The sequence below is a fragment of the Diabrotica undecimpunctata genome, chromosome 1 (genome assembly GCF_040954645.1).
Source record: "Diabrotica undecimpunctata isolate CICGRU chromosome 1, icDiaUnde3, whole genome shotgun sequence".
NCBI lineage: Eukaryota > Metazoa > Arthropoda > Insecta > Coleoptera > Chrysomelidae > Diabrotica > Diabrotica undecimpunctata.
In genome coordinates, this window is record NC_092803.1 from 180546566 (window position 1) to 180560141 (window position 13576).

At 31.7% G+C, this 13576-nt stretch overlaps 1 protein-coding gene across 1 annotated transcript in view; it reads left to right on the top strand.

Annotated features, from left to right (window-relative positions):
* LOC140432645 (transient receptor potential-gamma protein-like) overlaps positions 1-13576 on the top strand; it is a 382624-nt gene that overhangs the window by 127318 nt on the left and 241730 nt on the right. The window lies entirely within an intron of this gene.

Below are 13576 nucleotides of genomic sequence, written 5' to 3' on the forward strand. Positions count from 1 at the left end.
CTAAGATTTTCCAGGTTTTATTGCCAGCGTATTTAGGCAGTTCCACTGTTATACCAGCTATTTCAGCTTTGTCGATTTTCATTTTTGCAATTGTCGATTCTACTTCTTCCGGAAGGACTTCTGGTACATCTTCTTGGTTACTGGTTACTTATTCAAGGGTGTTAAGGGCGTTTTTAGTTCGCTGTAGTATTTAGTTACGAGTTGTATTATTTCATTTCTGTCTGTAATTCTGGTGTTTTCGTTTGTTAGAGCAACGATTTGTTACTACCCAATGAATAATGCTTTTTATGTTTTCTTATAGTTTTTCCTCCTTTTGGTTGAATTTTCTACCAGGCTTTCATTGTATTTTCTTATGTCTTTCTTAATAATTTTCCTTATTGTCTTACAAAGTTCTGTTTATTGTATTGTCTGTATGTTGCTTCTTAATTTCATTTACCTTTTTTGTTTTAGCATTATTTTAGTTTTATCAGACAGTTTACTATGATTTTGTTGTTGCGGGCATCCGATTTCTTTGGCACTATCACTTTCCATTAATTGAGAGCTGTAGATTTGGTCATGTATTCTTTCATTAATTGTCCTTTGGTAGTGATCTGAATTTTCTATTAGATTGTTAATGTTTATACCGGTTACTCTTCATTTTGTGATTAATTTTATTCTTTCTAGTTTTAGATCCAGAACAATTTTTTCTCTGATTAGTCTATGATCGCTGCCTGTTTGAAATTTATTTATTACATTGACATCTTTTATTATAGCAATATTGTTGGTTAAAATGAAGTCAATTTCATTCTTAGTAATTCCATTTGGTGCTACCAGTCCTTAGTAAGTCCATTTTCTGTTTGATTTTCTCTTAAAAAATGTTTTTGCAATTGGCATGTTTTGGTAGTGTGCAAACTGAACCAGTCTTTTCCCCTCTCATTTCTATCATCGATTCCATACATTTTTTGTTATTTTGTTTTTTTTTTTTATTGTAGCAATCTTGTTGGTTAGAATGAAGTCAATTTTGTTCTTAGTACAATAAACAATAAAATACATACACAATAAAACAATGAAAAATTTGTTTTCAAAACTTCCACAAAATTTATTTTAAATTCTTATCACTACAGCTGTTTGTGCTGATTGCCTTTCTCAAGTGATCTGTTTTTGGCATGGGTTTACAGTTTATAGTCTCTAATGAAATAGGTTGAGGAGGGGAGAACTGTTTGTCTCAAGCTGGTCATTCAGAATTATATCTGTGCTTTATTGTTATTTAATTTTTTATTTATGTTACTGTAGAATTCCTCTATTTCTTCGTCAGTGTGAGAAATCGTTGGGGCGTATATTTGTATAATTTGTATATTGTATCTCTTTGATATTTGTAAGGTTAAGCTACTCTATCTGAGATACTAGTTATTTCTACTATTCTTCAGTTCCATTTCTTCTTGATTAAGAATGCAATACCGCCTGTTTTGCCTGTTGATGTGCCTCGGTAGTAAAATGTGTTTCCTGGCCCTAATTACAATAGCTCTTCATTTTCCCGTCTTACTTTTCTGATTCCTATGGCGTCCCATTTTATGTTTTCTGTTTCTTTTTCCAATTCTACAAGTCTAGATTGATTTAATAGCGAACGATAATTATATGTTGTTTATATAACGTTGTTTTATTTGAATAGTGGTTTAGACTCCACAGATTCTTAGCACCCTCTGCTCTCCTGGCTTGATCCCGAAAGCTACCCATTTCGGGGCCATTTGGGCCTACGAAGAATGAGTGCCATGATTTGAATGTGCCGTTCATGTTAGGGATTCTGAGGCGTATCTTACCACGCTGCCTCAGTGCGTGTTCCTTATAATCGTGTTCCGATTTACCCTCCTCCTTCTGCGATATAACGTACTTCCACAATATGCCATATATTGCCGGAGATTATGCAACTTATTGGAGGTATTGTAGGTAGGATTTGTTGGCAGAGCTGGCTGACTTGTTAGATCAGCTGCGACTCATTTATTACTACCAGTTAGGCATTTACCGTAGATTTTAATGGTTTGCTCTTACCAGCAAAAGAACAACCCCTCCGATACCTATACCAACGTTTAATCCCCATATTACACACACATATATATATATATATATATATATATATATATATATATATATATATATATATATATATATATATATAAATATGCTGGAAATATCGGGTATGTGGTCTATATTAAATAAAAAATCTTTGTTTTTTCTAAAGCTCAATATTTCGCCATTTATTTGATGGCTTCATGGGGAGTAACTGTAAAAAACAAACATTTCAAAACACTGACGTACACTTAGATTTACAATACTTACAGAAATTAAAAGATTATACACATAAATAAAATTAATACTAAAATAACATTATTGTTGATGACACTGTACATTTAATAAAATGCATGTTAAAATTTAAAATATCTTTGAGCACGTTCGTTAACAATCAGTAAGATGGAACAAGTAAAAATTATTTCAAAATGCAAAAAATAACAATGTAAGAAAACATTAGAGGAATAGTATTTCTTTAATTATTCATTAAGGCTAGTTAGTATGATTAATCATTAAGGTGAGTGTAGTTTTAAATTTTGTTTAATATATTGCAATATATGTTGCTTAATTGTCCCGTGTCTGTTTTATAATTTAAAGTTTGTTTATTTTTGTTAATGTGGTACATCTCCAAAAATAACCTACTTTTGTAATTTTCAGTCTGTGCCAAAATACGAGTATTGTTGTAGTCTAACAGATGACCGGTGTTTCTGTAGTGCTCGACAACTGCGCAAGAATTTTTTCCTAAGCGGCAATCACTTTTATGCTGTGTGATACGTTGTTTTAGCCACTGCGATGTATGGCCAATGTAGCTTTTTTCACATACTAGACACGGTATTTCATATACCACATTACTCCTATATAAGGTTGGTACTGGGTCTTTAATTTTAGAAAAAAGTTGTTTGCTATTTTATATTTTATATATATATATATATATATATATATATATATATATATATATATATATATATATATATATATATATAATTTTATTTATGTGTATAATCTTTTAATTTCTGTAAGTATTGTAAATCTAAGTGTACGTCAGTGTTTTGAAATGTTTGTTTTTTACAGTTACTCCCGATGAAGCCATCAAATAAATGGCGAAATATTGAGCTTTAGAAAAAACAAAGATTTTTTATTTAATATAGACCACATACCCGATATTTCCAACATATTTATAAATTGTTTTTTGGTCGAAATAATTACGTTAAATATATATATATATATATATATATATATAAACTGGCAAAATTGTTTCATTTACGTGAATATTTTATGTGTTGATTGCAAGACACTTCTTTTTGTTAGCGTTTAATAGCATTATATGCAAAATTTTGCAATGATCCATTTGAAAAAAAAATTTCTACATTCACGAAAAAAATGAAAATCTGACAAGTACATAAAGACCATTTGAACATCGGTCATATAACAAAACCTTTATAAACTAAACTTCATAATTATTCCAATTGTCGTTTTCGATATAATTTCAAGCGTCCGACTGCACTTGCCATTGTTTGCATTTCAAATTGTATGCAGAAAAGTAAATAAAGATGTCAACTAGAAATAAAGCTCCGCAAAGAGAATGAAATATTATAGCATCAAATATTTAGTATTACTAATATTATTGGCATTAAAATAAATAAATAATTAATAAATTTAAAATTACCCGTATTATAAAATATTAATATCAGTTATTACTTGAAAACCTGGCATTCTCAGAGGTAAAAAACGAATCACACCAAGTCTTCATGTGTATGTAAGTTTCTTGACAAATTTAATACATCAAATTTTTAATAAAAAATATCTTTGAAAAAGTAAATAACACGCTGCTAGTGAGAATATTCTCGTAACGGAATCAATCAGGCGAGTCTCTTTGTGTTGTCTACATTGTGACGTTTTAGACGCGTCACCCTGATCTTCTGGATTCCCAGTTAATCGAATTCGTTGCTATATCCATTTCTGTCTCAATCTATCAATGTTTTATATAAAAAATGTTTTGTTTTTTCAAGATAATACCAAAAAGTGTCATGGAGTTTTTAAATATGACGTAGAATCTTGTTTTGAGTCCAATTTATAATGTTTATAATAAATTCAGATAATTGAATAACTGAGTAACTACAATGATTTAAAAACTTTAGGTATAGTGACAATAAAAAGTTTTTTAAACTAAATTTTTTCAAAATATGCGTGGTATGCACTACTTTTTGCAAATGGGAACTAATTATTTCATAATAAACAAGCCAAAAAATATTTTTAAATAAAATTTTATTTGGCAATTTATTAGTACATAGTAAAATTATTAGGATAAAAAATATCTTGTATATTTATTGAATAAACCCAGACGCAAAGTACTACCAGTAGAAATCTAATCGAGGAGCTAAAAGTAGATAACGTAATGGAGCAACCCATCGATGAAATAGCTACGAGATATGGCTTTGACAATAAATTCAAAATTATTATACCAGACAGGGAAGACTAAGAGGAAGGTTACTCATCCAAGGATACTCATCCAAGCCGAAGCTACCGGGTACACTAACGGTTCAAAAATATGTGACGGTGTAGGAGCCGCTATAGTACGGACAAAGCAAGGGATACATTGTCCGGTAAGTTTATCTAAGGATGTCACAATTTTTCAGGCAAAAATAACGACAATCCACCACTAAGGACCGTAGCAAGGTTACGGTAGCCTGGGAACCAGCGCCACGAGGGTAATAATAGCAATCAAAAAGGGGGGTTTAATAATGCCATAAGAATCTGACATGTATCTGACAAGAAAGTCGGTAGAGGCGAAACAGTTCATTATAGAACATTCGCCAAAATTTACAGCAGACCTGATAAGCAAAGACAGGAAAACAGTCAAATCCATAGTAGGGCTGTTAATGGGGCACTATAAGCTAAATGATAGTATAAGCATTTCACTGGATGAATTTGAATTGAATAGTCTTAGACAAGGAGATCCGTTATTCACGATGCTTGTTAATCTGCTATTAGAAACAATAATCAGAGATAGCGAAGTTAAAACGACCAGATCCATCTTCAACAATGAACATCAATGTCTATCCTTCGCTGATGATCTTAATATTCTAACGAAAATAAGAAAAGAATTACAACATGTTATAAAAATATTAAGAAAGAAGGCAAAATATTTTGACAAGAAATAAACCAGGTAAAGTCAAAGTCATGATACTTGGAAATACAGAACAGAAGTAATAGGGGCAGTTTACTTTGATATCTCATAAATCAAGGAAGAAAGAAGAAAAAGATCAGAAATAATGAGACTCTTGAATTCCAGATTGGAAAAGGGTTATAAAAAGATGAGAAGCTTAAGACCACTGATAAAATTCAAATATGCATCGAGAAAAACAAAGTTAGGGATATATAAAACAGTAATAAGGCTCATAGTGACGTAAAGTAGTGAAGTATGGATAATGAGAGAAGCAAAAGCGGAGAAATTGCAAAGATGGGAAAGCAAAATGCTTAGAGGCAAAAACACGGTGGAAAGTTGGGTTCGACAAACAAACAGGGAGCTAGAGGAACCAAGCATCAGTCGCTTCATAAAAGCTCAGAGAGTGAGATGGATGGCGCACGTGATGAGATTGGAAAAAAAAAGAGATGCCAAAGATGATTCCAAAATGGAGTCCAATCACAAAAAGAAGGAAAAAACGACTCAGACAAAGATGGTTTGATAGCGTACAGGAAGATTTCAGAAATAAAGGAATTGATAGTTGGAAAGAAACAGCAATAAACAGGAATGAATGGAGGAGAATAATAAGATAACTTTGTAGGCAAGGAGCATAATTGGGCAAGAAGCCAGTTGATACAAGTTTTTTAATATATAAGTAATATATTAATTATTGTATTTTAGCCCTAGGCCTTCTAAGCCTCTTAAGCTTTGCAAATAATAATAACGTACAACTATTGTTGCCACTGCATGCACTTATATTTACCAAACTAGTTTCACCCTACATGAAGAAAACGTAGGATAATACATGTATATATATATATATATATATATATATATATATATATATATATAAACTAAGGTAGGTTTTTCGGTCAAAGTGGAGAAATAAAAGGACCGAAAAACCCACCACTCTTCGAGTGTACCTTAGTTTATTTTGGATTGACAGTCGTACTCCTTTTCTCGATATAATATATATATATATATATATATATATATATATATATATATATATATATATATATATATATATATATATATATATATATATATATATATATCGGCGACTCGACCATCATGCTTGGCAATATCAAATGTCCTAATATACATAGGTATTTATTTACTTGTTCTAATTTTGTTCTACTATGGTATTGAGGTATTTGTTTTGGTTGGTCATAGTTTAAGTTTTATCGCAGTTTATCTTTACTCCTGTTTTCTTGATTCGTTATTCAACTCTTTAATATTTTTTTGAAATTTTTTTTTACTAGATATGAACACGATTTCATCAGCATGGTTTAGGTATTTAAAGTTTACATTAATACCACAGTTTACCCTGTCTAGTTTTTTAAATATATCCTTGAGCGCTTGGTTAAACAGTTTTGGTAACATGGTATCTCCCTCTCTGAATCTCCAGACAATTTCAATTGGTTCAATTTGTTCCATAGGCCTCCTAGATGTTAATGTTTTGTCATATATTATGTAAGGCATTTATCAGTTCACTGCCCTACTGTATCAAATATTTTCTCAAAGTTAAGAGTATGTGATATTCATTTGCTTTTCCCATTAATAGTTGTATAGTTAAGAAGTGATCACTTGTACGGAATCCCTTTCTAAATCCAACTTACCCCCGTGGCTGTTAGTTGTCAAATTTGTCCAACTCCATAGAATAAAATAATATATAATATTGGTAAACATATTATTAAGGAAATGCTTTAACGCATGTTTAATCTAGTTGACGGTATTAGGGGAAATCATGATCCTTAGTAATGGAACAATGACAAAATAGAAAGGGAGAACAATATGTTTCATAAAATATGATCATTATTCAGAACAGAAAAAGTGTTCTGCAGGGCATGTGCTAAATAATCACGTAACAATGGATAGTAATAATTTTTTAATGGGACTCTCAGGATTTTTTTTCTGTCACACATTGTTCCAACTAACAAACTTTTTTATGCTCTGTCATATATAGTCAAAGCCTGTCAACAAATTAAAATGATTTGCTGATAGAATTGAATCTAAATATATTTTACATCTCTACTTTTTAAAAAATTGCAGATACAACAACATTACAACAATTAAACTCGTTTGAAGTGCTTTGATTTTTAATTTACATTTACGTTTTTATAAATCCAGCACATGCAAACCTCTCATGCAAACTTTAATTTCACACAAAATTTAGCAATGTAATTTTAACTGTTTGGGCAAAAATCACGTACCAAGTTTAAAATATAACATTCACGACTTTTCTTGTTTTAAGTCCCGAGAGATTTCAGCACAAAATTTTCCAGCATAAATCAGAAGTTAACATAATATAGTATCCCGTAAAAGGCACTACGTGTAATATGTGAAAGTTGTTTTTCAAATGTATGTCATAAAACAAAAATGAATACGATGCTTTAATGAAAAATCATCCTTTTCTTCTAATTCGGACATATTCATTTTATTTTAAAAAGGTTAGTCTGATGACTTAACAAATTGACATCCATTCCCAAATAAATAAACATTTTTATAGACGGTATTTGTATGCATAATATTTATTTTATGCCAAATTTTATATATATACAGCTCAAAAAACCCTAAAAGCCCATGACTTGGAATTTTTCTACAGTTTTTCTCCATTTTCTTCTATCCATGGTCACAGTTCTCTAATATGTTATTCCAATTATTTGTAAATCTTCTTTATGCGCTTTTAGCCATTTTTCGTGGTCGTAATCTCTTCTTTTCTTCCCCCCTGAGCACGAGTCATTTGCCCACCTTCCATCAGCCATTCTCGCAAGGGCCTAACCATCTAAATCTTTTTGTCCTGACGATCTATCCAATTTTTGGTTTCCCTTACAGCTCTCCGATCTTTGCATTTGTTCGTCTCCTCCAAACGTTTTCGCAGTATTTTTCTTTCACAAATATCTTTCTTAAAACCCTCCGTTCCGAGATGTTTATCATATTTTCTTGATTTTCATTCATAACCCACATTTGGCTTCCATACAGGTCCGTGAGATGGATCGCTGATCAGTATAGTCTCTAGTTTTCTCTCCAGAGATTATTTTTGCTCTTGGCTCTCAATTTGTTGGCTTTCTTACCCTTATTAGGGTTACTTCTAGATACTCAAACTGTCATATTTTAAAAGCAATACTCTTTAATTTCGTTGTTTGTGGTAGTCTTTAGTTGTGAGTCTTCTATGTAGTCTGCTTCATTTCCAAATACTTAGTTTTTTGTTCATTAATAATCAGTTCGTACTGTTTAGTCATCACCTCAAAGAGTTTGAAAATGCTCAGCAATTCCCTTTTGGTTCTTACCACTACCAATACATCGTCTACAAAGGCCCAAGTCCTGGCCTTCCATTGTAATAAATTATAACTTTTCTTCGTACCCCAATCTTTCTTTATTGCAAGAAATTATGGACAGCGGACCTCCCTGCTTTAGTCCCCTTCTTACTTTAAATTTTCCTGTTAGACTTCCTTCCTTACTTTATTCTTGGTCTTCAATAAGGTCATTTTTACTTGTGTGATTATTTTTTCCGGAATTCTAAGTACTCTTAGGGTATGGTACAGACGCTATCTTATAACAAAATTGTAAGCTTGTTTAAAATTAATAAAGACGAAGTTTAGTTTTAACTGTTGATCGTACGTACTGCCCTGAACTATTTTTAACATAAATATTTGATCTATGGTGTATCTGCCTTTTTTGAATCCTCCATGGTATTCACAAACCTCCTCGTTTAAGTGCCTTTTCAGTCTACTTCTTATAACTTTGGCTAGTACCTTATATGTTACATTCAGTAGAATGATACCCCATAGTTTTTGCACACTGCTTTATCTCTCTTCTTATTAACGGGACCTTCTATTTACTCTCGCTTCCAGATTTTTGTTAGCAGGCTGCATATCTCCATTATAAGTACTTCTTCCGCATGCTAGATTAGTTCTGCAGGAATACCATTGCTGCTTGCACTTTTATTGTTTTTCAAGCTATATATGACTCCTCTTATTTCTTCTACGGTCGAAGTCTCCATTGTTTCTGCTGGGTCATTGACTCCTTCTGCAATTTCCATTTGATCCTCATCGTTTCCATCCGGATTTCTTTATTAAGAGCTCTCTAAAATGCTTCTGTCATCTATCTAGCTTTCCCCGCTTATCTCCTATTAGGTGTCCTTCTTTACTCTTGTAGTAATTCTGTTTTCTTGCATCTTGGTCACTGCTCCTTTTCATCTCTGGTAAAAGTATCTTACATTTTCATTATTAAAATGCTCTTCAATCTCTTGGAGCGAAATTTTTTAATAATTGGAATGTAAATTTACAGATCCCAATAATGATTCACGTAAAACTTGCAGTGTTTCCCAAATTTTTATATAGCGCGGACCCCTTTTTAAAAAAACATTAGTTGACTGCCCCTTGTCTTATTATACCCAGTTCATTCGCCATTTAATTATATTGCTAAAACAAAGGAAATATCGAATACGCCGTCTAAGATTTGGTACAGTTGTTTCATAGACACAAATGTTTTACTTGCTCATCTATAAGCCAGTTACACGTTTTTTTTTCCTACGTTTCCTTTCCGTATTTAACCAAGAGAAGGCATTGCGTTAGTGTCTTGATTTTTCTAGAATTGTAAATTACTTTATAATATAAGCGGTAAAACGTGATTAAGCAACAAACGTTGCGTTGTCCTGCTGTAAGTAGTAAAGTGATGCAAAAGTTATTGATATTACGTTCATTTTTTGTTCTCTTTACTATTTGATTGGACATAAATAAAATTTTAGATAGATCGTTAGAACCGTCTAAGTCTGGAAATAACAAACAGCCAGACAAAAAAGAGTTTGTTGATGTTTATATGAGCTTAACATTAAACATAAAGGACAAAAATGAATCCTATATTAAAATATGTGTACAACATTTCAAGCTTAATTACGATTTTCAGTTATATTTATAATGTAAATCATGAATTTACATCAATATACCCTCAAAAATTTCATATTATTTTAGAAAAATAGTGTAAACTCTCACTCTGTGTCTCTAAATTCACAACGTTTTCTAATATTCCAAATTTTAAGTTTCTTGTAGAGTGATTGTCTTTATTTGTTAGATTGTTTATCACATCAGATATTAACGCCACTTGCTAACGTATCAACATAGCATAAGTTGTTTACTCCTGACAGACCCGTCAAAATGAGAAAATCTAAAAAAAGGGACCACAAGGAAAGATCAGGCTATATCATTCTTATAGATAATTGAGTGGACTATTTTCACCGAATGTAGTGTGTTGACAACATTTAACCAACAACTAAACTTCCATATGTTTTACATATTTGGCCTTCAGAATATAGTTTGGTGTTTTAAATAAATATAAAAAATTTCATATAAATACAATTATTATTTTTAAACATCTTGTTTATTTTATATAGTAATTTAATTTACTATTAATAAAATGATATTTATTTAGATTTTATTATTAACTTAATACTTCGTTTAAATTTGACAGGTCTGTTGGAAGTAAACAACGTACGCTTTGTTAATACGTTAGGAGATCGCGTTAAGAGCAAACATAATAATTTATTGAATTATTTTAATATAATTTTTTATTTAAAAATCCTTTTTAAAAGGTATATTCGGGCTACATCACAGAACGTTTTCGGACTAAAAAGTCCATTATCAGTGTAGTATTACCAGGTATACATGAGTAACGCCACTAAATATCTGGGTAAAAACAACTAAACAGTTTGTTTTGTGTTACATCATTGTTAAAAATATGTTGTTATAATATGATGTTTAATTATTTATTAAATGGTAAACAAAAGATTAGTCTGGTTTTTGGAAAAAAATAGAGTTTTTTTCACCGGCACAATCCGGTTTTAGATCTCATCGCTCCACATCAGATAATTTGGTAATTTTACAGTCACATATTTCCTACTCTATGGCCTGTAAACAAGATTTATTAGCAGCCTTTTTTTTATGTAGAAAGAGCCTTTGACACTGTTCAAAAATCTATAATACTCCAAAATCTTCAACAATGTGGACTTGGTGGAAACATATACTACTTTGTGCAGAATTTTTTAGATGATAGAACTTTTAAAGTTATTTTAAACGGAAAGCGGTCATCTACTCGTATTCAACGTAATGGAGTACCACAAGGTTCTGTTATAAGCACAACGCTGTTTAGTTTGGCATTTAATGATGTAGGCAAAAGTATTCATCTTCCAGTTAAACACGCATTATACACTGATGACCTTGTACACTTTTGCAGAGAAAAGAATACCGAAACAACCTGTCGACTAATGCAAACAGCCATTGATAATATAGAAAGGTGGTCGAGGCATATTGGGCTTTCCTTCTCTTTCCAAAAAACTAAAATCATGAGATTTAGCAGAAAAACGACAAAAGATAATCCAATTTTAACATACAACGGAGTATTACCAGATGTTATTGATCATCATAAAGTCTTAGGACCGACCTTCGACTCCAGACTTACTTGGAATACACACATACAGGAAACGAAAGGCAACTGCTTAAAAAATATTAATATTCTAAAAAGTTTAGCACATTTGCATTGGGGAGCCGATGAAGAGGTATTGCTTAAAGTTTACAGATCCATTATTCGCTCAAAAATAGACTATGGTAGTTTTGTCTATATGTCTGCCTCCAAGTCACATCTGAAAGCTCTTGACTCCGTACATAATACGGGTCTTAGGATCTGCTTAGGTGCATTCAGATCTAGCCAAGCTCAAAGTATGTACTGTGAAGCTAACGAACCACCACTCTGGTTAAGGAGACAACATCTTCTTTTGTCATATGCAGCTAGCTTATCAGCCAATCCACAAAATCCAGTCTATCAACTAATTATACAACCAAATAATCTCATTTATCATTCTCAGACCACTAGAGCTGCACAACCCCTCTCTTGCATACTAAATTCTATTCTCGATGGTTTTGATCTTTCTGCAACTTCACCCTTTCATATCTCTACACATACTCCGTGGCATAAGCAACTTCCGAATGTCAATACTTCCCTTTGCTCTTTCAATAAACATGATACTCCTAAAGCTATAATTAAAACAATTGTTCCTAGACATACTTAATCGAAATCAGTTTCGTGGGTAGTGCTGTTGTTTCCTCTTTCAGCACTGAAAAACTAATCAAGCTTCCTGCTGTTTGTAGTGTATACACTGCAGAACTATATGGTATCGTCGAGGCTTTTCGTATGTTGGAACCAACTGACCGCAATATAGCGATTTGCACAGACTCCTTATCATCAATACAAGTAATCAAAAATATGTTCTCAGATCATCCTCTGGTAAATTTAATACATGACATATATAATAAACTTACGGATCATGGAGTAATTGTCACTATTGTCTGGGTACCTTCACATGTAGGAGTTGTAGAAAATGAGGCTGTAGATGTAGCCGCAAAAGAAGCTTTTACTTTGGTTTTACCTATATCAAATATCCAGTTGCATAATGATATTAAGAAAATGTTTAAAAAGCGTATATATGACAAATGGCAAGCTAATTGGAACACAACTCAGAGTCACTTACAACCAGTTATACCTTCCAGAAAAGAAATAATACCAGTTGGGAGATAATATTAAAGAAATGTTAAGTGAAACTCAGCAATTTGTAAACCTGTTTAAATATTTAAAAGACATTGAAGTGTTTAGTAAACTCTAAAGTTTAATAATTATGTATAACGGTTAAATTTGTAAAAAATAAGTACTGTATATTGTCAAATGTAAAATTGTATATACTTTATATTGTATTATACTGTCATCGTGTCAATGACCTCGTAGTCGAGACACGTTAATTAAAATAAAAAAAAAAGTATTTAATAGATTTTTTGCATGGCAACGTAAGACTCCCAATATGGGTTGTTACTGACCCTCAGATAAGGTCTGAGCAATACAATTCTTCGGATAAATTGTAAATTTTTTCCTAATATAATAATATAATATAATATAATATAATATAATATAATAATATAATATAATAATATAAATAGATTAGTGGAATATACACTCTTTAGCATGTAACTAACTCACCCTACCTTAATCTGACGCGCTCGAGAATTTCAGATGATCAATTTTTTTTTACTAATCTGATCCTTTATCCTTGACGGGCGGCCATATATATGGGGTTCATATTTGGTGGAAGTACTTAACTGGGTACAAGGATTCTCTCTGTATAATAATCTGCCGCGCTTTAGTAAATCCCGAAATCCCCGCTTGGGCTCCCCTACTATAATAATTATGAAACCAATGATACACTTAAACGGCAACTTATCACTTTATTCATAATTTCAGTTTTTTTTTAAATGATTAGTCTGCAACGTTTTTTTTTAAATAACAATTTGTCGGTATAATGTT